Source organism: Anser anser (genome assembly GCF_964211835.1).
Source record: "Anser anser genome assembly, chromosome: 4".
In the NCBI taxonomy this organism is placed as follows: domain Eukaryota; kingdom Metazoa; phylum Chordata; class Aves; order Anseriformes; family Anatidae; genus Anser; species Anser anser.
Window position 1 is genome coordinate 68,306,593 of NC_139724.1, and position 24,100 is coordinate 68,330,692.

At 40.1% G+C, this 24,100-nt stretch overlaps 1 long non-coding RNA gene across 3 annotated transcripts; it reads left to right on the plus strand.

The window, feature by feature from the left end:
- Positions 1–1,642: 1,642 nt before the first annotated feature.
- Positions 1,643–7,435, plus strand: LOC310899422. 3 transcript variants are annotated; one of them, XR_014584272.1, is made up of 4 exons: positions 1,658–3,122; positions 3,460–3,691; positions 3,819–4,182; positions 4,778–7,435. It is a non-coding gene; the product is annotated as an uncharacterized lncRNA (long non-coding RNA). The 3 variants fall into 3 exon arrangements; XR_014584270.1 differs by having other exon boundaries at positions 1,643–3,219; positions 3,819–7,433; XR_014584271.1 differs by having other exon boundaries at positions 1,651–3,122; positions 3,819–7,432.
- Positions 7,436–24,100: the final 16,665 nt, after the last annotated feature.

Consider the following 24,100-nt stretch of genomic DNA (forward strand, 5'->3'; position numbering starts at 1 on the left):
CGAAGCCCAAATTATTGTGCTGTGAGAATCCAGCATTGTACTAGATGACAAATCAAATAGAAACAATAAAGCCACAAATGATAGCAAGCAGTGAGCACAGACTATTTGTTCCCCTTTCTTTATTCTGTTGCAGATTGCAGTTCCCAAGGGGGAAAAAATGTTATTAATAAACTTTGTGAAGTATATAACTGAAATAAACGTTTTTCTTTCACAACTTCCCAGGTAAGAGTGGCACACAGAGCAGCAGAATTTCCAGGCACTAAAATGCTCTTATTTAAGATTCGGCAAAAGATTTCTTACCTGGAAATAAAAGCCCCTTTATTTCTCAGGGCCGATATTTCCCTCCGCCTGCAAACCCGCTCTTACAGCCAAATTTTTGCTGCTGCTCCCAGAGGGCAGGGAAGTGGGGCACAAGGACACCGGCACCCCACGGCGCCTGCCTTGCGCGCAGCACAGAGATGTCACCGCCTCCCCTTCCAGCTCCCGGCCAAACACGGGGTTTGTCCCGCGGTATTAAAAAAATAAATAATAATAAAATTTAAAAAAAGCAAAGACACAGATGCCCGGCAGCCTCTCCAGGGGGTATAGCCGCTGCACACAGCACAGGTTCGCCCTGGAGTAGCGCAGCTCTTTGCGCTGTATTTTCAGAGCTGTTCCCGCCCAGTTGCGCAGCCGTTTTGCCCCATCTCTACGCAGTCATACATGTGCTAAAACCAAAATAGGTAAATAAATAAATAAAATAAATAAAGCTATTTCAGAAACTTTCTTTTTCCAGTTGTGCTTAAAAGGAGATTTTAGCGGAGAGAACAAGGCGCCTCTTTATGTACATCTGGTCATGATTTTCCGGCGCTGCGTTCCCATGAGACTGTAGTTAAAAATAAAATAGAAATCAAAGGCGGGAAATGCGGAGTAAGGAGTTTTCGCGTTTCGCTGCTGCCCAGGCTGCTTTTCTGGTAGTTAAACTGAATTTGTAACACTTGAGGATTTCTTTCCACGTGGGGGCTATTAGCGCGGTATTTAGGGGCTATCACCGCGGGGTTTGTTCTTGTTAACGGTAATGCCAATTTTAAAAAATACTTGTGGCTTCACAAACTTTTAAATTGCTAATCTCTTTTTTGCAAAAGGGGAAAGGTGCCCTTTGGAAAAGTAACTACCACTATTCCCTGCTGTGGGGCTTTTCTGCTCGATAGCGGCGTGCTGCCCGGTGGTGATAGGGAAGTGTAAATCCTGGAAGAGCCTCAATTCCAAACGTTTGGGGATGTATATATATACATATATATTACTTGTAAGAGGAACGAGTGCCTGGATTGTACCAATGGGTAGGAAGTTTTCAGGAAAGTTATCGAGGACTTACCGCTGCTGTCGATATTGCTTTGGACAGTGAACTAACTGCAAAGGCGAGCAGCGACAATTTGAGCATCCGAGCTGGGTCCCTCTTTCAGCCCTGCCCACTGCCTTCACTGGGGTCGGGGGGGTTGCTTGGTTTTAGATTTCACCCTACTTGAACTCCCCCGGGTCGGTACATCTCGGGGAGCGGCCGGAGCCTCTTTTTTAACCGGTCACAAGCAGCGTGGTGTTGTCCACTGGTGTTGTCCCTGCTGTCCCCTGGGAAACTTGGGGCTTCCTAGGGGTGACCCTGGTTCTTCCTCCTTGCGTTTCCCTGGTCTGTCCGGACTGTCCCTTCGTCTAGGTGCCCCCTAGGATGGGGGCACGGGTTGACCTGAATCTCTGCTAATCGCTCCTGTGGCTGCTCTGGGAAAGCATACAGGGCAGCGAGGGGATGGGAGGGGGGAGAGGACAGGTTCTTCCCTGGGAAATAGCTGGGGATGCTAAATTTGCAAAGTGGGAGCATTGCCGGACCCGGGGAGCCTGCAAAGAGCAGGGTTGGGCTCCTCCGCCCTCCCAGTCAGCGGGAACAATCTCCCCTCTCCCTCTCCCTCCCCGACCCGCTTGAGGATGAGCAGAATAGATGGGGCAGAAAGGGGTTGGGGGTGGCGGGGAGGTGGAGGGGACCAAACTGGTCATTAAAGTGCCTTCAGAGTCCGTCACCCCGCTGATCTGGCCCCTCTGCTCCTCGGGGGGAGGTGGCTGCCCCAGCCCCCGGCTTCAGCCAGGGACCCCCGTCGGTGGCCCCGGCACGGCTGCGAGGACCAGCAGGCAGGGGCAGCTGAAGCCCCCTTGGGACATTCTCCCTGCTCTGCTGGTGCAGTCCCTGGCTCCCCCCCTGCCATGTGTGTGCGCTGGTGCAGACCCTCGCCAGGAGAGCCCTTTTTAACCAGAGCAGGGCGAGCACAAGGGAAGGGCTGCAAGGCAGCGCGGCGGCGGTCCCAAACCAAACCAAACCAAACCTTTCCCCTCTTGGTTTCAAGGCAGGATGCCGAGAAGCGCCACGCTGCTCCCCCTCCGCGGAAACAAAGCAACGAACCCCGGCACTAAACAAACAAACAAACCCAAAACAAACACAGGAAAACCAAACCAAACCCCGCTCAGCCCCAGATTTATAAGGTGCTCAGGGACGCAGTTTCTTTTTTCTCTTTTCTTCATTTCTTCCTTCCTTTCTTCCTTCCTTTCTTTCTTCCTTTTATTTTCTTTTTCTTTTCCTGTTTTTTTCTTTCTTTCTGTCTCTCTGTCCTTCTCAGTGGCGTGTTTGCGGCACGCTGGTGCTACAGATGCTCTCCCACTCACGGATGTGCGAAGAAGCCGGCGTATCGCTGCGGGTGTTCCCAGGGACGCCAGCAAGCACTTGGCTGCCGTTTTATTCCTCTTTCCTGAGAGGAAGGGACTATTTATATTTATTTATATTGTCCTTCCTTCCTTCCTTCCTTCCTTCCTTGCTTCCTTCCTTCCGCCCCCTATTTTCTCTTCCTTTTTCCCTCCGTTATTCCTTCCTTCCCTCCTTAGTCTTCCTCTTCCTCCCTTCTCTCTCCCTTTCAGTCTTTCACCCTCTGTCTCATTCTTCTTTCCAGTCGGTGGCTCTGGCTGAAGGAGATGTGATGTGATTAAACTCACAGGGCGTTGGAGGGCAGAAGTAAATTAAGCCAAAGCGACAGAAAAGATGAAAGAAGCTTGCTCGACTCGAGTGCCCGAGGACAGCTGCCTTCCTCTGTCCTCCTCTGGGTCATGTAGGCTCCCCGCCACCTCACCCGGGATCCTTCTCCTGCCCGGGCAATGCTTCTTGCGACGACACCGAGAAGGATTCATTTATTTGTTCCCCTTCTGGTTTATTCATTTATTTGTTCCCCTTTTGGTTACTTCTTGCGCAGAGGGGGGAAAGAAGGGGTAAAAAAAAAAGCGAGAGGCGGCCGGACTACAGTTTTGACTTCGCTTAAACCCAACTTAAATCTTAACTGCTATTAGCGCAGGAAAAAAGAATAATAATAATAATAATAATAATAATAATAATAATAGCACGGACCTATTCCAATTTAATATTCCAATTTAAATTTCCTTCTTATATAGAGACCGTGTTACCGAAGTCCCGAAATGCAGCGACGGAAAAAGACGAAGCCGGTTGCTAATTTTGGTGGGTCCCTGTTTGCCTTTTGGAGAATCACGGGAAAAGCCCAAATGACAGGACGAACAGCTGCAGTCCCGAGCAGTGAAGACCCGAGGCATAAATAATTTTCGGGGTGCTGGCACGGCGATGCAAATTCATCTAAACGGACGGGAGGCTGAATTTTAAAGTTGGTCGGTGCGCAGCCATCTGCTGAAGTGCTCGCAGCTTTGCAGATAATCCGAGCTCTGTTCGTTTCCCCAAAATAATATATGAGACAGGGCGTGAGTTTTTTTTTTTGTTTGTTTGTTTGTTTTTTTCCTAGACATAACGAAATCAGGCTATCGAAGAGAGAGAACCGTGTTAACCAGGGGCGCTGGGATACGTGAGAGCTGATATCAGATAATAAAACTGCCGTGCAGCAAAATAGCGGGCAGTTATTTAGAACAACAACAAAATTGCAAATTTTGAGGAACAAAAAGTACAATGCAAAACAAACAATACAGTGCAATACAATACAAAGTTAGCAGCTACTTCCCATCTTAACGGCTGCATGTTTCAAGCGACGGAAGGAGAAGTTGCACATGGAGCGATCAATTCTGTGTTAAAACAGCTCGGGCAGAGAGCTCTGGAGGACTGAGCTATTTGGGTTGTGTCACTAATGTGTTTTAATCGGATTTTTTTACGAGGTAAATATGCAATATTTTATTTATTTTATAACAATTGAAGAGAAATAATTAAACAAATACAAAATAGACCTAACTCTTTAAATGGAAAAACAAATTAGTTGGGTGTGGAGTTGTTCATATCTTGATTTAATTCTGAAGAATCATTTCTCCAAAGAGTGTTAAATAGGAAAAAAAATCAGGTGGATTTTCCCCAGTGAAAGAAGGTCTTGAGCTCCACTCCCGTGTCAACCCGCCCCCCCAAATGCAGGGCTTTTCTGGCTGGAAACCCATGTGTGATTTACAGCACAGCCACGGCTCTCTCCTGGTGACTGCTCCCTCCCTGCCTGAGTCTGCTTAATTTGTAAATAAGTTTCAGGGCCTCTTTTCACAGAATCCAGTTGAGCAGGTAATTTGTTGTTAGTGCTTGTTTAAATGTTGTGAACCATGCACTCAAAAATTGGAAAACTATACACAAAAGAAGCAAACATGGGAACACAACTGGAAATTATTGAGTTATAAAAATGTCAAAGAAGAGCAATTTGCAAAGAGGCATCAGTAATTGTAATCTACATTAACGGAAATGATTTGCCAAGCCCAACCCTTTTGTTCTCCCCAGGCTGGACGGGCGCTTCGCCATCGACCTCAATGGGACTGGATCAGGCCCTTTGCATCAGGCCCTCAGCCCAGGGAGGTACTCCCAGGCCCAGGAGCCAGATCCTGCCGTGGATTGCATTCCCTGAGAGGGTTTTCAGGACTCTCCAGTGGATTTATGGCAGGCTGGCTGGGAAGAAAATGCAGATTTCTGTGTGGGAGCAGAAAGCAGCCCCAGATTTGAGGGCATCTCCCAAGGATTCAAGAAGAGCACCATCAGCTGTGTTAATAACAGTGATGAATGGAAAGCACAGTTTGTTGAGTGGGCTCCAGCAGGCCTGGGAGTGACATGCTGTGGCTCCACTCTCACTGGCATGGGGTGATGTGCTGTGGTCAGTCCAGGACCCCTGGGTGTTCCTACTACCCAGAAAAAAAGAATGCAGGAATATTTTAAAAAGTCCATCCCCTGCTATTGAGCTCTGTCATCTTCCTCAAACTTTATCTCAGAAATGAACAACCATTACAAAGCTGGGCTAGCTTCTCAGCCTGCAAAGATCCCTGTTCCTTTCTGGAGCATGGTGAAGTACCTGCTAGTGCTCACACAGGCTTCCACCACTCTGTGGGGCTCTATGGGGTGACACAGCCTCTTCTGCCTTATTTAGGGCACCTTGAACTTTAGATTTGGTGGGCTGGGAGAAAACCTCTCCCATTCAGAGCCATTAGCTCCAGGTTTTGCCTGACTGAATCTGCTCCCCTAGATTCAGGTTTTTGTTTGTGTCTCCCCCCCAAAAAAAACAAAAACAAAACCAAAAACTTTTGCTGCATCCACACAGTCTAAAAAGTAAACAAAACAAACCCCCAAAGCTAGAGGCTGATGTGGTCATATGGCTGCAAGTGCTGAGGTGGTTATATGCTGTATTTCTGTATGAGGGTTTCTAATCATTCATGTTTACATCTGCAGGGCTCTGCCTGGGCCCTTCCATGTGTTTTGATGAGGAATATTTTGCACAGACTGGGAGACAGTAAAGTGTATCTGGGGTTAGGGCTACCAGAAAGATTTTATCTCAGATTTAATGTCAAGGGAAGAATAAAACCAACATCAATTATACAACACTGCACTGTAAAAAATAAAGCATATGAATGTATAATATACCAAAGTGCTATGATAGTTTAAAAGCAAACCAACTTGTGTAATTTGTTGCTGGTGAGAGCTGCAGTCAAACCTCCTCTGACTGCACCCAAGTCAGAATTTTGGCTGAAATCTTTGCCTATGTTTTCATTGCTGGAGACATATCAACAAGTCATAACTAACCAACAGCTCCACGTATATTAATTTTCTAAAAGAGTGTGCATTTGCCTTCTTAATGCAAAAAAATGTGTATAAAATAAAACATTCAAAGTTCAGACATGAAGTTCCCTTTAATGACTGGATTAGTATCTGGTATGCTAACCAATTAAAAAAAATGTCATCACATGATCAAACTGCGTTGATTTCAGGTAGAAATCCTTTCCTTCCTTCTTCCTTCTCCCTTGCTGTGGATATTTTTCTAACTTAAAAGGAAAAGGAATATTTTACACTTATCCTACTGAGGATTTTTCTTTTAAGCTGATTTATTGTATCCCATGAATAGCATTAAACAACAAGATAATATGGTTTTTCCCCGCTGAAATTTATAAAGTGGGATTACAGGACTGCTTGGGTCCTGATCCTGTCCCGCATTCTTCAGACCGCTCTGCCTGGTACCAGGGAGCTGAGCAGTCGGTGAAGCCCCTGCCGAGCAGCCTCCAGCCCCGCAGCTGTGAGCCAAGAACTGCGCCGCTGGCCTCTGCAGCAAGCATCGCCCAGCCGCCCCGCTGCCAGAGCCCCAAACCCACCCGGAAACAAAAATACTGTCAAGAGCCTTGCTTAGAAGAAATGTGACGTGTTAATTTGCTTTGATTTGTGCTGTTCTGCCTAGGGAATTCACGGAGATCTCTGGATTTTGGTGGCCTCGCTCACAGATGCTACACTTTGCCTTTCATCTGTTCCGGTGGGATGGTCTGACAAAAATTCCCGCGTACAAATGGGTGTGTTGTTCAGGCCGGACAGAGGAAATCCAGAAATGGGCTAGTAATTTTCAAGCATGTCCTTTGATATTTGGCACATGGGGAAAGTCAGCCTTAGTCAGGCTCACGGGTGTATTAGGCCAGGCATAGGTATTAGTGGGGGTAGCTGAGACAAAAGGAAAGCCAGCCGCGCATGGGTATGAAGACTAACTTTGGCTGACATTTCCCATTTTGAAACAACCTTCTGACCTGATGCTTGGAACTTTTGCCTGAATTTTACTTTGACAGAAAAGAAAAGGAATATCTTTTGGCAGGGAAAACAATGCATCGGATATTAACATACACAGTGAGGATTATTGCAGATGGCCAAATGTTTGCTGCGATGAAGTAGTTATTTCTGGGCAGACCATTCAGCTCCCAGAAATATTCCTGAAATAAAAATAACAGCAATAATTATATCTGTAATAATAATTTACAGCAGCAAGAATATCACTGCTACCACTGCTAGGAACCCTGTGCTCACACTGAGCAGGCAGGCAGCTCTCCCACACTGAGCAGTGCTCAACAGGTAAGAAAAATAAAGAAAAACAAATGTTCAAAAAAAGAATTACCTTGAAAACTTTTCTGAAGAATAAATTAATTATTTGCTAACCACTCTGTAAATGCAGATCAAAGCTTTATAAGGAGGCAAAGGAAATTAAGGGATTTAGACCCCATTGATATTCAATGGCTGTTTTAACTCCTTTAGATATCTTTGAAAGTTTTCCTGTAAATCTTGCAACAATGCCTCATGCCTCAGATAATTAAAATGCATCAATTACCAGTGGGCCCGAATTTGAAGAGAAACTTCCAGCTCTATAACAGTTTACTATTGATTTAAGAAACCAGGATTGAACCCTTCCCAGTGTGCCTCTATTTGTTTCAGATAGTTTATGAATTGACAGATACATTTAATGTACTAGTAGTGAGTATTAACTTATAGCACTTTTCTGTTTCTAAGAAAATACAACTGAATAAACTTTTTAAAAGATCTGAAACATGTTTAAGTGAATTCAAACCCTCTTTTAAAAGAAAATTTCACCATCTCTCACTGAGTTTGGTAAGGTGGGGGGAAAATAAATGTGATATATGTGTGGGCATGAGGAGGAGGAAACCAGCTATCTGCAGATCATTTGTTTAACATGGATTATTTTTTTTTATACAGTTATTTAAATTTGGATTTATAATTTGCACTCACTGATTGGCAGAACTGATGAATCCACTTACTTTGTTTTTACTTTTTTTTTTCTTTGTCTTTTTTTTTCTTTTTTCTGCACGTCCTTTCAAAAGGCTAGTCATCTCTTTTTTTTCCACCAGATTTGTTAAGGTTCGTTTTTTGATTTACCAGTTTGCCCTGTAGTCAGAGCAACTGAATCCAGCTGACAGAAGGAATTTCGATAGCATTGAGAGATTTTTAGGAGTTGTGGTACTACTGACATAATCCTCTGACAACCAGACGCATCTGATGATGAGTCAGAGCATGTCATGTCTCCTACCTTGTCTAATGATCAGCAGTAAATGTGCACATATTGCTGCCTTTCAGCTTGAGCCTGATAATCTGCAGTGATACAGCTGTATCTGCAAGATGCCCGTGTTAGGCTGCCATGGATATTTGCAGCAACCTATTGCTTCCATGTTACGTGAAGGTCTTGATGAATTTCTTTGTAGAAAGTTTGGCAGGAGATGATTATCAGGTAGTGGAAACAAACTGGGATGCTCTATATGGTCTATCTCACAATAAGGTGAAACTTTTGTGCTTAAATAAATATTCATGTAAAGTAAGGATACCTAGCATAAAATTTGCAGAGGTACTTTTTTTTTCCTTATAAACACATGCTCAATTTTAATGACTAAATGCTTTATTTCCCACTGATAATTTACATCTCTACAAACTCCACCTGACACCATAACTGTTTCATTCTTATTTAACACCATCCTTGCTAACAAAATCTCAGGTTTAGATAGTATAATCTAGAGCTGTAGAATGGGTGATTAGCATCCTATCCAACATCCTCAGCTGTGTCCTCATTTTACCCATTCCTGGGATGTCTCTAGGCAGTTATAATCTCCTTGTAAACTACCCTGAGAGCTTCACTTCCCTTTCTTTTTGAGATACATCAGTATTAAGCTCAGCAAGTATACTTGTGTGAATTGCAGGGACCAGGAGGTAAGCTAATTTTAAAATGCAGGAGTTCTTTTTCTTCAATCTGTCCCTATGGGAGACTGTACGTGCAATGGTCTGTCTTGAACTTTTATGCATCTTGTTTAGTCAATGTTTTTCAAAGTAAGGTAGTTGCATACAGAATTGAAGGAGTACGTATGCACTATAGGTTTATTAAAGTGAACACTGTACACTGAAATGATCCTTTCAAATATTTATGCAAATGACCCATCCTTTCCAGAGTGGTAATAGCTGGGTCAGAGCTAAGCACTATGTACATTTACATGTTGATGTGCCTTTGCTTATGTATGTGTGTATATATAAAGTGTTGCATTGTTATCTATGTGCATGAGTTTTTATTCTTCACTTTCAAATTTGCCATTTTATTATCAAATCATTTTTATTAAAAGTGTTAAAATATACTTCTGAAATGTTTCATAGATGATTTTAATTCTGACCACTCCAGACAATTTCTTATCATCAAAAAACTGCTACCAGACTACTCACCTCCTTTGCAGACCTTTCACAAATATGTTGAACATCTGGATGCCTGTGGATTTCAGTAGTGATTGCTTTCTCCCATTTATCACTACTTTTTGTTACAAATCTTTTGAGTAGTTATTAATCCACAGGAGGATCTTCCCTCTTATCTCATTAAATCTTATCTGCTTTAAATGGTTCTGATAACTGACCTCATCAAAAGCTTTTTAGAAATTTAAGAACGTTACATCAAGTATGTAACCTTTACCCACAGGCTCATTTTCTGCTTTGAAGAACTTTACTACACTTAGGAGACATCTATGGCTATATGAAAGCATATCAACTTCAATTTCAATTTTTTTATCAATTTCTACCAAAGTCTGAGAGAGAAGTCACACACACTAATCTCTGATTTTCCAGGTATGCAACAGACCCTTTAAACCCCTGAGTCCCTTTTCCTTCCTCTGGTCAAGGGGCTGATTTCGATAACTCATTTAGGAGTTTCAAATGTAAATTTCTTTGGGACTCTTGGGGGAACACTGAGTGTCCCAGAGATTTGCTACCATTTACTGTATTGTCCTGTTCTGTAATTTCCGCTGGCTCTGAGAATGATCTACAGGCTACAGTTAGGTAACCATGTACAAGGGAAGAAATGTGGTTTGAATTTCCTCAAACAGTTGAAGGAATGGGATGTGGATCTCCTTCCAGCATGAGAACCTTAATCCCTATTGACTAGCAGGATGTGCTACATTTTGCATTCTGCTGTGTCTGCCTAGATCAAACCCTTTGTGAGGTGGATAGGCTGAGGAACAGCTATTTTACAGCTCTTGACTGGGTGTAGGTGTAAGTTAAGAAGCCCAGTCCTGTGGAGGATGAGGTGATTCTGAGTGAGCACAGATACAGAAGCTCAGCTGTTTAGGGACTTTAATACTAAAAAATGATGTATCTGTAGAGTTTAGGAGTTGCACACTTGAGTTCTGCTTAAGTCTTCTATATATCTTTTACTTTATTTCTGCACCTGTAGTCAGCTGAGAGGAGTGGACTGACTTATTAAATGAAAAGATACTTTTTTTCACATGCTTTGGTAAAGCACATAGAAGTGGAGTAATGAGATTTTCATCATGAATATGCATCTCATACCCAGAACTTTACTGCTATGAAGAAACATATATCAATCACTCATTTCTACAAGAGTTCTTGTCAGATTCCTCTTGAAATCTGGCCTTTGTATTTGCCGTGCTTCACTACCATATGTAAATAAAAGCAGCAGAACATCATGACGTTCAGATGCTTTGAGTGTTGAAAAAGAAGCATTTAGATGTTGTGGATTATGTGGGGTGACATACTATCATTGGCAGGTCTGGGCAAACAGCAACAAGATGTTTTCAGTAAAACAATAAAAGGTGAAGAAACTTAAAATTTTTTGTTTGTTTGTTTGTTTTTGTTTTTGTTTCTGGGGTAGAGGGGAGAGAGGAAGGGAGAGGAAGTACTGGAGTTGCAATGCAGTATCACTGTCTACCCTACTGCATTATACCAAAATCAAATCCCATACATCTGTTGTTAAATGAAATTTTGCAATAATTATCTATGTGTAGCCAGGTATTGCAGGGAAAAAATATAATATATATATATATATATATGTATTGTTGTTGTTGTTAAATGTTTTATTTGATTTCATATGAATTAAATTCAAGGTCACATTTCAGGATACAACACATTTAAGTGAATAAAAGTCACGGGATCATCTGTAATTTTATTTGTAAGGGGCAGTATAGACCAGTGGGTACAAACCAGCCAGACGGTGGATCCCGCTGGGACCTCCATGGAGCTACATTCCTGCCTGCTGCACAATTCCCATTTGTCACTCCACTTCTGTCAGCCCAGCGCAGATGGACAACTTCTACATTTTCAAACTGTGCAAATGATTGCAGATCACTGAAGGTGCCATTGTCAAATGTATTATTTCACTCTTGATCTTAATGTACATGTAAGAGTGTCTCTTAACATATATGTTTTAAAGAGCTTAATCTAAGAGACAGCTCATAACAACAGCTTTCATGGTCTCTTTCTTGTAGTAGTTACTGTCACATATTTCATACCTTTTGTATTTTTTTCTAACTATGGTCTGTGTAATGATCTAATAACAAAATATTGTATTAACATGGTATTATAGGAACAGGACATGTTTGCAGTAATGGATTTTCATTTTAAAATATTGTGACCAAGGTTTTCAAAAGCAGCTAACATTATTTACCATTATCTGAATTCTGCCTTAGTTTCTTCAGGAATTAAGTTGTCATTTCCCTCGGAACAATCTTTACAGATTTTTCTTTCTGTCCTCTAAGTCTGGATGATTTTCTCATGATGTACTAAAGTGGTGGAAAAGGGCTTATGTCATTGAACCCACAAGGTCCACACCAGGCCCATGTGGGGACAGTTTTTCAGAGCACTATGACAACACAGGGAAAGCTGACATCAGGGGATGAGGTGAGGGTGCTGACAGAAGGAAGAGAAGTTTTATGCCCAGAAGTAGGAATTCTATTGTAATCATGATGAATCCTCCTCAGAGGAAATACAAACCCTATAACTACAGTTGTCCATGCTTCTGTCCTGCCTGAATCCCAAAACCCGAAGGCAGTAAACCTAGCTGGCACTTTACCCACGTGGGGAAGTCCCAACTTAAGGGTTGTTAAAAATATGGAGAGTCTCAATTTACACAGTACTTCACAGCTTCCTTTCTGAAGAGAATAAATCATGTAGTAGGTGGAATTAATTTGCATTGATTTGATTGAATATCTACAGAAACAGGATAGACCCAAAGCAAGAGGAAAAGCAAGTTTGGGCCTGAAGAGTTGAGAACTGGGCTAGGGAAACTACAATAAGTACAGACTCCAGTCAATCACTGTGTGTGAAAAGATTGGTCTCAGACCAAGAATGCAACATAACAAAGTGCAGAGTTGAGTCACTGCTGTGGAAAGTGAGAGGAAGGAAAACGTAGCTGTAGAAGTCCCTGTAGTGCCGCATTCCCATACATGGTGTATTGTGTGCAGAGGTAACTTTGCAGAAAATCCTGCAGATATTTGGGATATTGGAGTATTGGCGGTACTCCTTAGATCAATAGGGCTTTCATTCCATGCAGCACAAAATCATAGAAAAGTGGATGTAAAGAGAAATATTTATCTACCTCAAGTCCTAAACCACAGGCAGGGTAGATGTCTTTGGCTTATCTACAGGCAGGTAGCTAGGTAGAAGTCATAGGGAGAATTTTTTTGCGTACCAGTGTCAGAAATCAGGCAAAAAAATTACCTTGCTGTTATTCTGGGCAGAAGAAAAAGCATCTGATATATTCAGCTTGTCATGAATAATGTTCTGGAGAAAAAAATATAATCAGATGCTACTCACAAAAGCCACTTCAGCTTTGCATGTGTGGGTTAATTTTAATCTGACACACTGTAAAATGAAAACCATTACAGCATACTTGTATGCTGTTGAAACACTACCCTAATTCTTACAATAATTGATGGAAAACTGATTTCTAACCCTGTATGAACTCCTGACACTAAAGAGCACTAATACCGTATGCTACGGGTGAAGGAGGAGGCTATTTTGATATTTTCCTGTGTGATTCCCGAAAGGCAGAGCCAGCGCCATGCTCAGCTCCACAGAATAATGGGGAAGTTCGACAAAACAAAAATAAAATGCAGGCAGACATATAAGCAAATATTAAGGATCCCTAACTGAACAGCATAATTTTTAAGTGGTGAGATACCAATATAGACCCACTAAAGTTGGGGATGGACATGTGTGCTCTGCGGTTTAGAGCAGAAAATATTTATTTACCTTAGAGAATATTAAAAATACAAAGTACTAAGATCCTTAAGACACAACCTGTCTGTTCCTCTGAAAATCTTGCCCTAAAACTCTTAACTTTGGATATATATATATATATATACATATATATACATATATATATATTTTTTTTTTTCCCTCAATCTTGACCTTACTGCATTCCAGGGACTCTTAGCAGTGGATTAAGGGCATATTTAGCTGTGACAAATCCATTACAGCTGAACTTCTGAGTTGGCCACAGTCTCCTCACTGGTGTGAATTGATGCTTGCCAATGTAAATGTCTCCCTTCGTAACTTCTATTTATTCTGTGATGCTTATTGCCACTCTAAGTTTATTTCTGATTTATCCTTCAGGAAAGAAAATCTTTCACATGAATGATTTCCCATTTCCCCCCAAAATTTCTGAATTTTTATTGACTGAAAATACAGGAAGAAATAAGGTCATCCTCCTCCTCTGTCCCCCTCTTTCTTTTAAGCAATTTTTGCAATAAGAATTTTCTTTTCCAACCCATTGTCACTGACTTGTGTTTTAAAACATAAATTTTGGTTCACTTTGTTTCCAGCATTATCCTAAGCAAGAAAGACACAAAAATTTTGATGAAAACTCCTATAAAATTTGTAGACTTGTAGACTTTTGCTCATATAATTAATCATTTGAAGAGAGAAAATATATGGTATGTGATTTCCTAACCCCAAGATGTTCTTCTTGGTAGGTGAGTGCACACAGCCACAACACATCTGGCTTACAGATACATGCACTTTGTGAGTTTGGGGTAAACTGGTGGGGTCCCCTTATCTGTTGCAGCTCGAGTGTAAGTGCATTATTTTCCAGGAAACAGAATCTGTGCAATTCTGAGGAAATGGAAATGCTTGAGTGTCCTTTATTTCCACTTGAAACCATTCAAGACCATAGAGATGTCTTTTTTTTTTTTTTTTTTAATAAAAACAGGCATCCCCAAATCTTAGCACAGTTCTGATGGCCAGCCTTACTTTCAGTAAAGCTTAGGAAAGAAGAACGCCTGGGATATGGGTCAGCATGTGCCTTTCTTATGGAATGGCACTGAAATGCATCATGCTCTGTACCTTGGCACAGGTGAATTTGGAAGGAGAGTAATATTCACTAAAATGCAAATACAGTTGGTTGTCCCATTCCTAAGAGGATGAAAATGCATATTTTCTCACTGTCCTATAAGTAAATATTGCCAATGTCATCCCAAACAACTGCTAACACTCTAGAAAGAAAAATCTGAACTCCCTTTTTATAAATGGAAAATTTGCCTTCATTTTAAAGGGTTCAGGAATTAACAGATAATAGGCATTGTGCAAGCAGCTTATCTATTCTCTTATGTGTGTGTACCAGATACTGGTTATCAGATAAATGAAAAAGTCACTGGAATTAACTTGAAAATGGTCAATGTTCTTACTATTAGCTAAAAACAGAAGAAATAAATCCCTTAAAAATTTTCTTGCTCTTTGCATTCACTCCTATATTTGCATTTCACATAATGAAAAGTAGCCAATTAATTATGAAAACACTGAAAGGATTTGTTATAAGACTCTTACATGTTTTCACGTCTTACCAGATCACTGGTAAGAACTGGTAAGAAACCATCACAGATGGTTTCCATCTAATCTCTCAGATGCAAGTCTTGATTTTGAAAAAATAGCAGAAATGCTTGTATTCACAGATTTCAGACACTCCCCAATAACTTGGGTGGTGTATGGGGTGAAGTATGCTGCTAGTACCCACAGAAATTCCACAGCCCCGTAGCTTTGTTGTTGCACTGAGCTGATCCCCTTCTCTACAACACTAATGACATCTAGCGGCTAACTGAGATTATTCACAAATTTAGCAAACAATAATTAAAAAGTTATCCTATCTGTTTCTACCAAATATTTGTAGGCACCTGTTCCCAATCTAAGAAACTGCTTTCACAATGGGTTCCGACAACGACCTGGCTACAAAGACTCTCCCTAAACTGGAGTTACTATGTGAAATTGCACATGATTTGTTGCATTTTTAGGCCAATAATGTCAAAGGAATATGTGAAGATGAAACCTGTGAAGATGAATGAATACATGGAGTTTAAGACAGTGCATTTCCCTCATTCAAGATTAAGTGCTACAATCTCATGGTGATCAAAATTTGTTTTACTGAAGAATAACTTGATCCCCAAAAAAGCAAGAGAAGGATGGATTAAGGACTTAAGCTAAAACCAAACATTTCTCCCTGAGAAGCTTTCCATATCTTCCACAAAAGCTACAGAAGCTCCAAGGGGAGGGCAGCAGGGAAAGGGGAAATGAGAGGGGGGCCAGACCATCTAACCACAGGAGAGATTTTAGAATCAGAGATGTCTGCCTCACTTGGAATTACCCCACTGACACTGCCTCTTCTGACCTCTTCTGCCTCACTTGGAATTACCCCACTGATACTGCCTCTTCTGACCTCTTCTGCCTTTGTTGGTCCTGGGCAGCAAGGTAAGTGTGATGCTGTGATAAGCAGAAAGAGAGGCACCATATCATGTCCAGTGGCTTGGACTATAGCCCTTCCTTTCTTTTTTACTGTGAATAAATTTAGACGCAAAGCCCATCTAATTTATCTTTGCTATCCATCTGAGTATCTTTTTTATCTCCTTCCTAAATTACACTGTGGAAATAATTTCCTTACCCCTCTTTGTGGAAGTTCTTGTTATTAACACAGGAGCAGAGCCTTGGTGGCCTAGCCACAGACTGAGGACATGAGGTACTCTGTTAGCAGTGAAAAGCTGACCTACATTACATAGTCCAAGTATCAGTTTGATCTCTGGAAGACATCTTCGCAAAGGCTCCTCACGCTCACTGTACTGCATTTGCAGCCATCTGAGATCCATCAACTGTATTGAGCATTATTTGGCATACTCCTTAAAGAAGCATCTCTCTTGCCTTATTCTTGCTATAATCACAGTACCTAAGACAAGAATTTTATATATATATATTGACAGATAAAAGTATGAGGGGAGCAAAATAAAGTAACAGGGCAATTCTTTCAAGGTATAAATTATACTCTCTCAAAGTTTTCTGATAGATTAGGTTTTCTTGGCTTTGATTGAAATTAGTGAAAGAGAGTGAGTCATATTCATGCAATTTGACCCCAAAACACTTTTAAACACTATATGGCATAATTTCTACAGAGGAGATTGTGATGATGATATTCCCACTTTTTCGGGATTTCCCATTTGTTAGGTAATATTGACTTTAAATTTTTAGTTGGGGTGAAAGAAACATTTGAAGCCATCAGAATTTTCTTTGAAGTAGGAAACTTTAATTTCAGATGGACTCTACTGAAAATAATAGTGAATATAATGGCTATTTTGGATTTCCTTGTTGTGTTTTATAAGTAGTAGATCCTATTCAGTAGTAAGGATCTCCTCCTCTAGAACAAACTGATAACATCGGCTGAGATTCAGAACCATTTGACTCTACAGTATTTGCAAAAACAACAGATACCCAGGAAAGAAAAAGGAAGCATGATCTTAATGTATAGATCTAAGAGATCTTTTTGAAGATCTGCTAAAAACTGCTGTACAATTTTGAGTCCTGAGAGACTAATAAGATGATCTGTTGTGCCCAGTTCAGCAATGATCACTAACCTAATTGATGACCGAAGAAGAACAACAGCTCTCAAGCTTTACTGATTCATGTACTACTCCCAATAAATTGTTGTAAAATGAAACAGTGGAACATTAAACTCATCCATCATTATGAGCTCATCTACAGCAGCTTGCAAACTGCTGTAATGGAGTTGCTCTCAGCCTTCTCAGCACGATTTAAATGCTCAGAGCAGGTTCCTGTTGTTATGTGACCCTAGATAAAGAGTAAACAGGGAATTTCAGTCTGGAAAGTACTGCTGCTTCCAAAAAACCACCAGCAGCATCTCTCTACAGCAAGTAAGTATGCAGCAGCAGACCTGTCTCTGGGGTTCCCTGCACACAAGTAACTTGTGTTCTATATCTTCTGCAAAGCTCTCTCTTGGTTAGATTTGTACTCTTGTATTTTTTCCTGTCCCTCCCCAAGCTCTTCAAACTGCACTTATTGTCAGTGGCTTCACACAGTCCTGTAATCAAAAGACAAGGATAATATTTTTTAATTTGTTGACAAGTGTATGAGTAGAAATGGAATTATTTTTAGACTAGCAACAAAAGAGGAGGAGGAAGTGATCAGACAAGATAAGCAATGGGCAAAAGTGGAATTTGAGCTGAGGTAATATACTTCAGTTCTGCACAGACTGTACCTCACTGCTGCATTTGAAGAGGGGTCATGCATAGCAGGCTAGACAGGAGTCAGCACTGCAATCTCTGTTATTAAAAGTGAAATGTACTATGCTTGGAAGCAGTTTCTGAACTATAGCTACTCATTGGGAATGAGAGCTTGGGGTTATAGGATGACTTCAGCTTAGCATAAAGACATCTCCATTAATAGAGATCATTTCTAAATCCTTGTTGTGATTTTGGCTCAGTACATGTCCTGCCAGCCACAGACATGGAGAACAGAATACCACCCCCCCCCCCTTTTTTTTTTCAGTAGGCCTTTCCATACCTGAAGAGGTGTGTGCCTCAGTCTGTCTCTCAGTTCTCTTTCCACTTGTAGCCTTTTTGAGTCTGTTTCCACACTTCTGAATAAATTTTTATTGTTTTCACCCTGACTGTTTTCTACTAGGTCATATTCGGTGCGGAAGAAGTACTCAAACACCAAGCAGAGCAGAATGTCCCCTGTAGATCTGGCTAGGTTGCTTACATACCTGGATGTGTTATTGATGCAGCAGGATGTGGTTAACTCATATTTGCTCTGTGTTTCACCATGATCCCATATATTCTTTTCCAGCCAGTTTTAACCACCCACTCCTTGTCTCTCAGAGCTTTGATCAGATCCCACTGAATTCTATCTCTGCCCTGCAACTTGCTGAAGAACTACAAGTTTGGGGCAGTCTGCAAAACATAGGCCTATTGAACAGAGCAGGAGCCAGGATGTGTGTATCACATTTTGACAATAATCTGCTGAGACATGCTTTTCCTGACAAGTAGTGTATCTACCCATGGAAGTTTTATCAAGATTAAATTTCCTTTTCTTGTTAGAAGAAAAATGTCATGTAATACAGTGACAAAATATCACTTTACTGCTTTCTTATCCACAAGACAATAACAAGTTCCACCATTAAAATAAACCAAACTGAATTATTACACAACGTGTTAAGATTCAAATGGTGGGAGGTAAGGAAAATGTAGGAAGTTGTATCCAAAGCTTTTTGTGCAGTAGCCAACTCTTGTAATCACAAGAAAATAACAACAGATACGTTAAGGGTATCACAGTGGCAATTCTCTTGTTACATCTGCTTGCACTTGTTACCCTCTATGACAAAGAGATGGACAATTATTCCTGCCTGTATTCTTTGCTTGAGCCCATCTCCAGAGTTTAGCTAGTGTACTTTCTGGTTGCTTGCACTATACTTGCAATTTACTGAGTATTTATCCTTAATAGGAGTTCATTTTCAGTAAGGGCTCCAGAGCCCAAACTGACTCAGCTCAATTAATTTATTGATGAGGACTATAAGGACCTTAATCAATCAGGCAGACAGTTGCTCATTAGAAATGCAAAAGGTGCTGGGAGTCTTTTCAGTAGCTGCAGCAACAGAGCAAGTTCAGTCAGGTTTTAACACCGTGCTTCTATAAAGGAACCAGCAGAAAATGGTTTATGTTAACAGAGTCTTGCAAAAATGGTGTTGTTGAAAGTACACAAAATTGTGGTGTAAGGGTTTTTGTTTGTTTGTTTGTTTGTTTGTTTTCTTTTAAATTTCTTTTTACTATTACCATGCTAATCCAAAAATAGTAATAAGAATAAATTTCCCTGGACATGTCTTTACTCTCTGGCTTACTCATATAACATATGAAAAGCCATCCCAAGCAAAATTAAAGACTCTGGCTAAACAGGCAAATATTAAATATTGCCACTTCTCATGCAGTCAGTATGAACGTGCTCCCGCAACTGGGCAGGACTTATAGAGGATTACTACTGTGTTCTTTATGCCTACCTTTTTGGACTGCTTGACGTGTCTGTACTTCTGTGCAATCCAGCTGTTGGGTAATCACCCTCGTTCTTTTGATTTGCCCCAATTTTGAAACTGTCACTAATCCAAAATTGGTATTCAGAATAATACAGGAATATTGGGTCAACACATAAGCTCGCCAATTTTTTCACTGTCTAGAGCACTACTTTTTCTCTGTTAATTTAGGTATATGCACAGTGCTCATACACACACACACACCATCTGTTTTCTAAGGTTAAGTACTTGCCTCATCTGAGGATACTGTATTATTTACTACCTTGTTGGTTCAGAGTAATTTCTAGCATTGAGAATACTGTTCACAGGCCAAAGAAAGTTATGGACATGTGGCGTATTTATTAAGCAAGTTCTGTTGCTTCTGGGTCCTTCTTATAAAGTTTTCTGCTTTTGTTTTGTGCACAGGCAAAAACACAAAGCACAAGAAGATATCATCGTAAAAAAAAATCAACCTTTTTCATAGTTTTTATTTATACCAAAAATATTCATGACTAACTGAAGCGTTTGAGAGTGGTTTTACATGGCAATGGAGAACTGAGACCTTGGTCAAGGGCACTCATACAACACAAGTGAAAAGTTAATCATTGCAACATTCAGCTAACAACAGAAGAAAGTGCAAGAAGTGACTAAGAAGGTGAAGAGAAGCAGTAAGAGGTGAGTTTTCATATATTCAGCAAGTTATAGAAACGACACTTTCAGAATAGCAGATGGCTCTGAATATATTTAGTTTAGAAGAGTGAAGAAAGTATTGTCCTCATGCAAAGTGAAAATCAGAATCTGAAAGCTGGAGTTCATAGCCGCTGTACTGCCATAAGTGTGTTCACAAAAGACCAGAAAATGAAAGCAAGACTCTGCTTTTAAACTGAAAAGGTTAAGCAAAAAAATAAAAAAATAAAAGGCAGTTCAAAGGGAAGAGTAAATTATAAATCATGAGCTATAGTGAAGGACAAATGACATGGTTTAACATAGAGTAATGACAAAGCAGTCTCTGATTAGATATCTAATAGATACCTAGATATCCCCAGTAACTATCATATCTTGCACCAACCCAACTATAAGAGGGCCAGTCACACACATTTATGGGCTTAGTCTGTGAAGTAGTGACCTTAGAGTGGAGGAATTTTCTGCAGCTGAGCAAAGGGCCGTTGGTGTCCAAAATGTTCTCATCCAGATGTCCACAGAAGTTCCTTTCATGTGACTGTATGCAGCTGTTAATGGAGTGTGAATGAAGAACTGAGGGAGCTGTGCCCAAAGGAGCTTTGTATAGTTCATTCAGTGGAAATTCTCTGGATTATTGTTGCTTTAAGCAACTTTGATTGATGGTTGACATGGGCAGATGAACTTGGCATCAGATGAACCACAGTTTTTATACTTTTTTCTTACAATAGAAAGTATGGCTACACCCTTAACAAACAGACAAAACATTTGTTTTAAAACTGCTCTTAGCCTTCTCAGTTCTCTTTACTTTGGTTTTCATCTTGTGTTTGGAAATCAATTTGTAAAATGTTAAAACCCAGTCATTTCTAGACTTCTCTCTGCAGAATTACAAGCTTGTGAGTGGGAAAGATTTCAATGACACCTATTTAAAGACTTCAACAAAAAAAGCAATTAAGTAGGCGATGAGATTTTTTTTTTAAGGAATCAAACTAATTCCTTCTGAGCAATTAAAAAAGTTAAGTTTGATCTGCTCAGACAGGAACATTTCTATTTAATTGCAGATCAGCTATATTAGTTTATTAAATTCTGGAGAACAGATATTATTTAAGGATAATACATACTGTCCAGTGAGTAAATGGAACAATAAGCTAGAAAACATGGTAATTTTCAGGATTACAGAAACTGCTCTACAAACAATTCTGTGTTTCTTCCTTAAAGAGAAAGCAGAATATATGATCCTGTTGGTACTAACAGTACAGACTTTGCTGCTACCTATTTTCTAAGTATGGTCTGAAAAACCGTTGTCGGAAGTACTTGAAAAGGAGCTATTGAACACTGACAACAACATTACATGGATATTCAGTCTTTGCATTAGAGTTTTATCTCTAAGTAAATGAACCAAAGAAAAGCACCTAAAGACTGAACACCTAACCCTACATTACACCTGGCGATCACTCTTCATCACTGAAATCCTATTTTAAAGCAGGCACAAAGACTAGCACAGAGCAATCTCCTAAAAGGTACTTTTTCCTCTTGTCATTGAAATCAGTGCAAGATTTAATTGTCCAGACCACTCTGATTCTGCTCAAGAACTGACGTGTGCCAACCCCCACTGCCAAACAGAAAATTCAGGATCTTCATGTGCGTGCAGGACTCTCTGGACCTCTGTGCAGAGACGCAGTACCAAATTGAAATCACAATCCAAGCAAGGTCAAAGTTTTCAGAGTACGAACTGTGAAACAGAAGCAAAATGTTTGGCTTAAGAAATGAACAACTGTGGATGGATTTTTAAGGAAGCTCTTCCTGGATTTCAGGAACTGTTGTAGAAACCTTTAAAGACCCTTCTTCAACCACTATTCTTTTTCAGTAAGCTTGCACATACTGCAGTTTCAATAATGTCTCTGTGCTTTTGAGCAGCAGCTATATAAATATTAAATCCATCCATTAAATGTTCTGAAACAATACACTGGTTGGCTAATTGTATCTGCTTTATAATGAGAGAATATATTCTTGCTTTGACAGAGGCTTAACTAAAAGATATATATATAAAGATATAGATATATATATATATTTGCCAAACTACTTTGCAATTAATTATTGTAAGAAGAATGGTCCTATCTAAGACAGATTGCTAACACTCATAAAAAGGGTGAGGAAAGCCATCACATCTTTGCCTCAACAGCTATAAAGCTGCTGTAGGCTACTAGTTTGTGCTTTTGAGAAGTCAGCAAGCGGTTTTCTGCTTCCTAGAGGTGGTATATGTATTATATTCTTAACTTATTGCTAAGAAACTTTTAGTTGAATAATTTTGCTTCCCAGTTCATAAAAAGTAAACTCCAGTGGTGACTTCGTTCATATACACTTTTCAATATGATAAAACCATGCAGTGTTATTCAAAACAATGTTATCTGTGATTTGCCTTGCGTAAGCCCCTGTATGAACAGAGCGCAATTATATGAAACATTACACAGACATAATAAATAACATTATACATTGTCCACAAAAACATACACCCATTAAATTGCTTTATATAAAGACATATTAACAAGTAGTAGGTGTGCATAGCTTCAAGTTTTCACAATGACAATATCCGTATCCTCTCTAGCCAGTATTATCAAAATGCAAGACACACACCATTACAAGAGTTACAGTACAATGATTAAAAGCTTAAGAAATAAATATCCAAACAGCTATACATGCCCTTAGCAAGGTTCTTGAAGACAAACAAAATTGTTTCATGTGTCATTTTTTAATATAAGTGATCAATAGAGGGCAGCAAATTCCTTGTAAAATCCAGGAGTGCTATAGATTTAAGAGACTAGATATGGAAAAGTATATTAACAAATATGTTACTTAGATTCAAGAAGCAACGAGGGAAGTACATGATTTACAAAGTATCTGCTGTTAACTCAGCAAGCTCTCAAGCGTTTTGGTACATCAGCAGTCCTTAGCTGGTGAGGTATAAAGGCTCTAATTCAACACATCACTTCCCGATATGCTAAATTTCTGCTCAGTGAAATTTAAGCTTGATAAAGTGTCTGTTTAAAGATAGATTCCTGAAACTGGGAAAGAGTGAAAATGTGGGAGGACTTTAGGGATTTAATGTTCAGTTTTGAGAAACATTCACTGGTTGTCATGGTTTTTGGAATGAAGTGAGAAACCTACCCCTGTCCAGCACCCATACCACCCAGCCCCAGCACTAGTCACTGTCTCCCCAGCTAAGCTCATGCAACAAATCTAAGTACCCATTTTTTAAAAATTAATTGCTATTATTATTAATTTATTTAAGCATTTTAATGACTTGTATTTATCTATTCAGTTATGTCCTCCTGGCAGGCATCTCAGGAATGCTCACATTACTAACACAGTAGAATTTATTTACTTATTTATTCATATATTCATTTATTTAATTTTGTATTTCTCCTGCACAAAACCCAAATCAGGGATGTGGCTTGAACTTGTGGCTGCTGGTACCACTAGGGTACCACAGACTATTGCTCTAATACACCAGTTATTTAATAGCAGCTTTAGCAATCCATTCTAAATGCTACCTGTTGAAAATGCTGAAGATACTCTGACAGGATACCCCCAAGGAGAAAGATTGCAGAGCTAGCTTTTTTATTCCCTGTTCAATTCACTACAGAGATAGAAATAGCTTCATGTTTGCTGAATTTTACCATAAAGTTTATGTGATGAAGTCCAAACTACTCCCCTCTAAGGGTTTTGCTAAGTTGTTTGAATGGAGAGACAAGAAAATTCAGGAAATACTTCTATATCAGACCCTATCACCATTCATCTCCCCAAGCACCTTCGTCCCTACCCTGTTCCTCTTTCTATGCTGTGAGAGGGCTGCATCCCTCAGCATGTCCAGAGAACCCTCTTGCCCTTTCTTCTGCCCAATCAACATGCAAGAAAGCAGTACAAGTTTTAGACAAATTTGGGCAGCAACCCACACAGCTAGCAAAAATGACATGGAAGCAATAAGAAACTATTTAAACAGTCACTAGGAAGTTAAAGCAAAC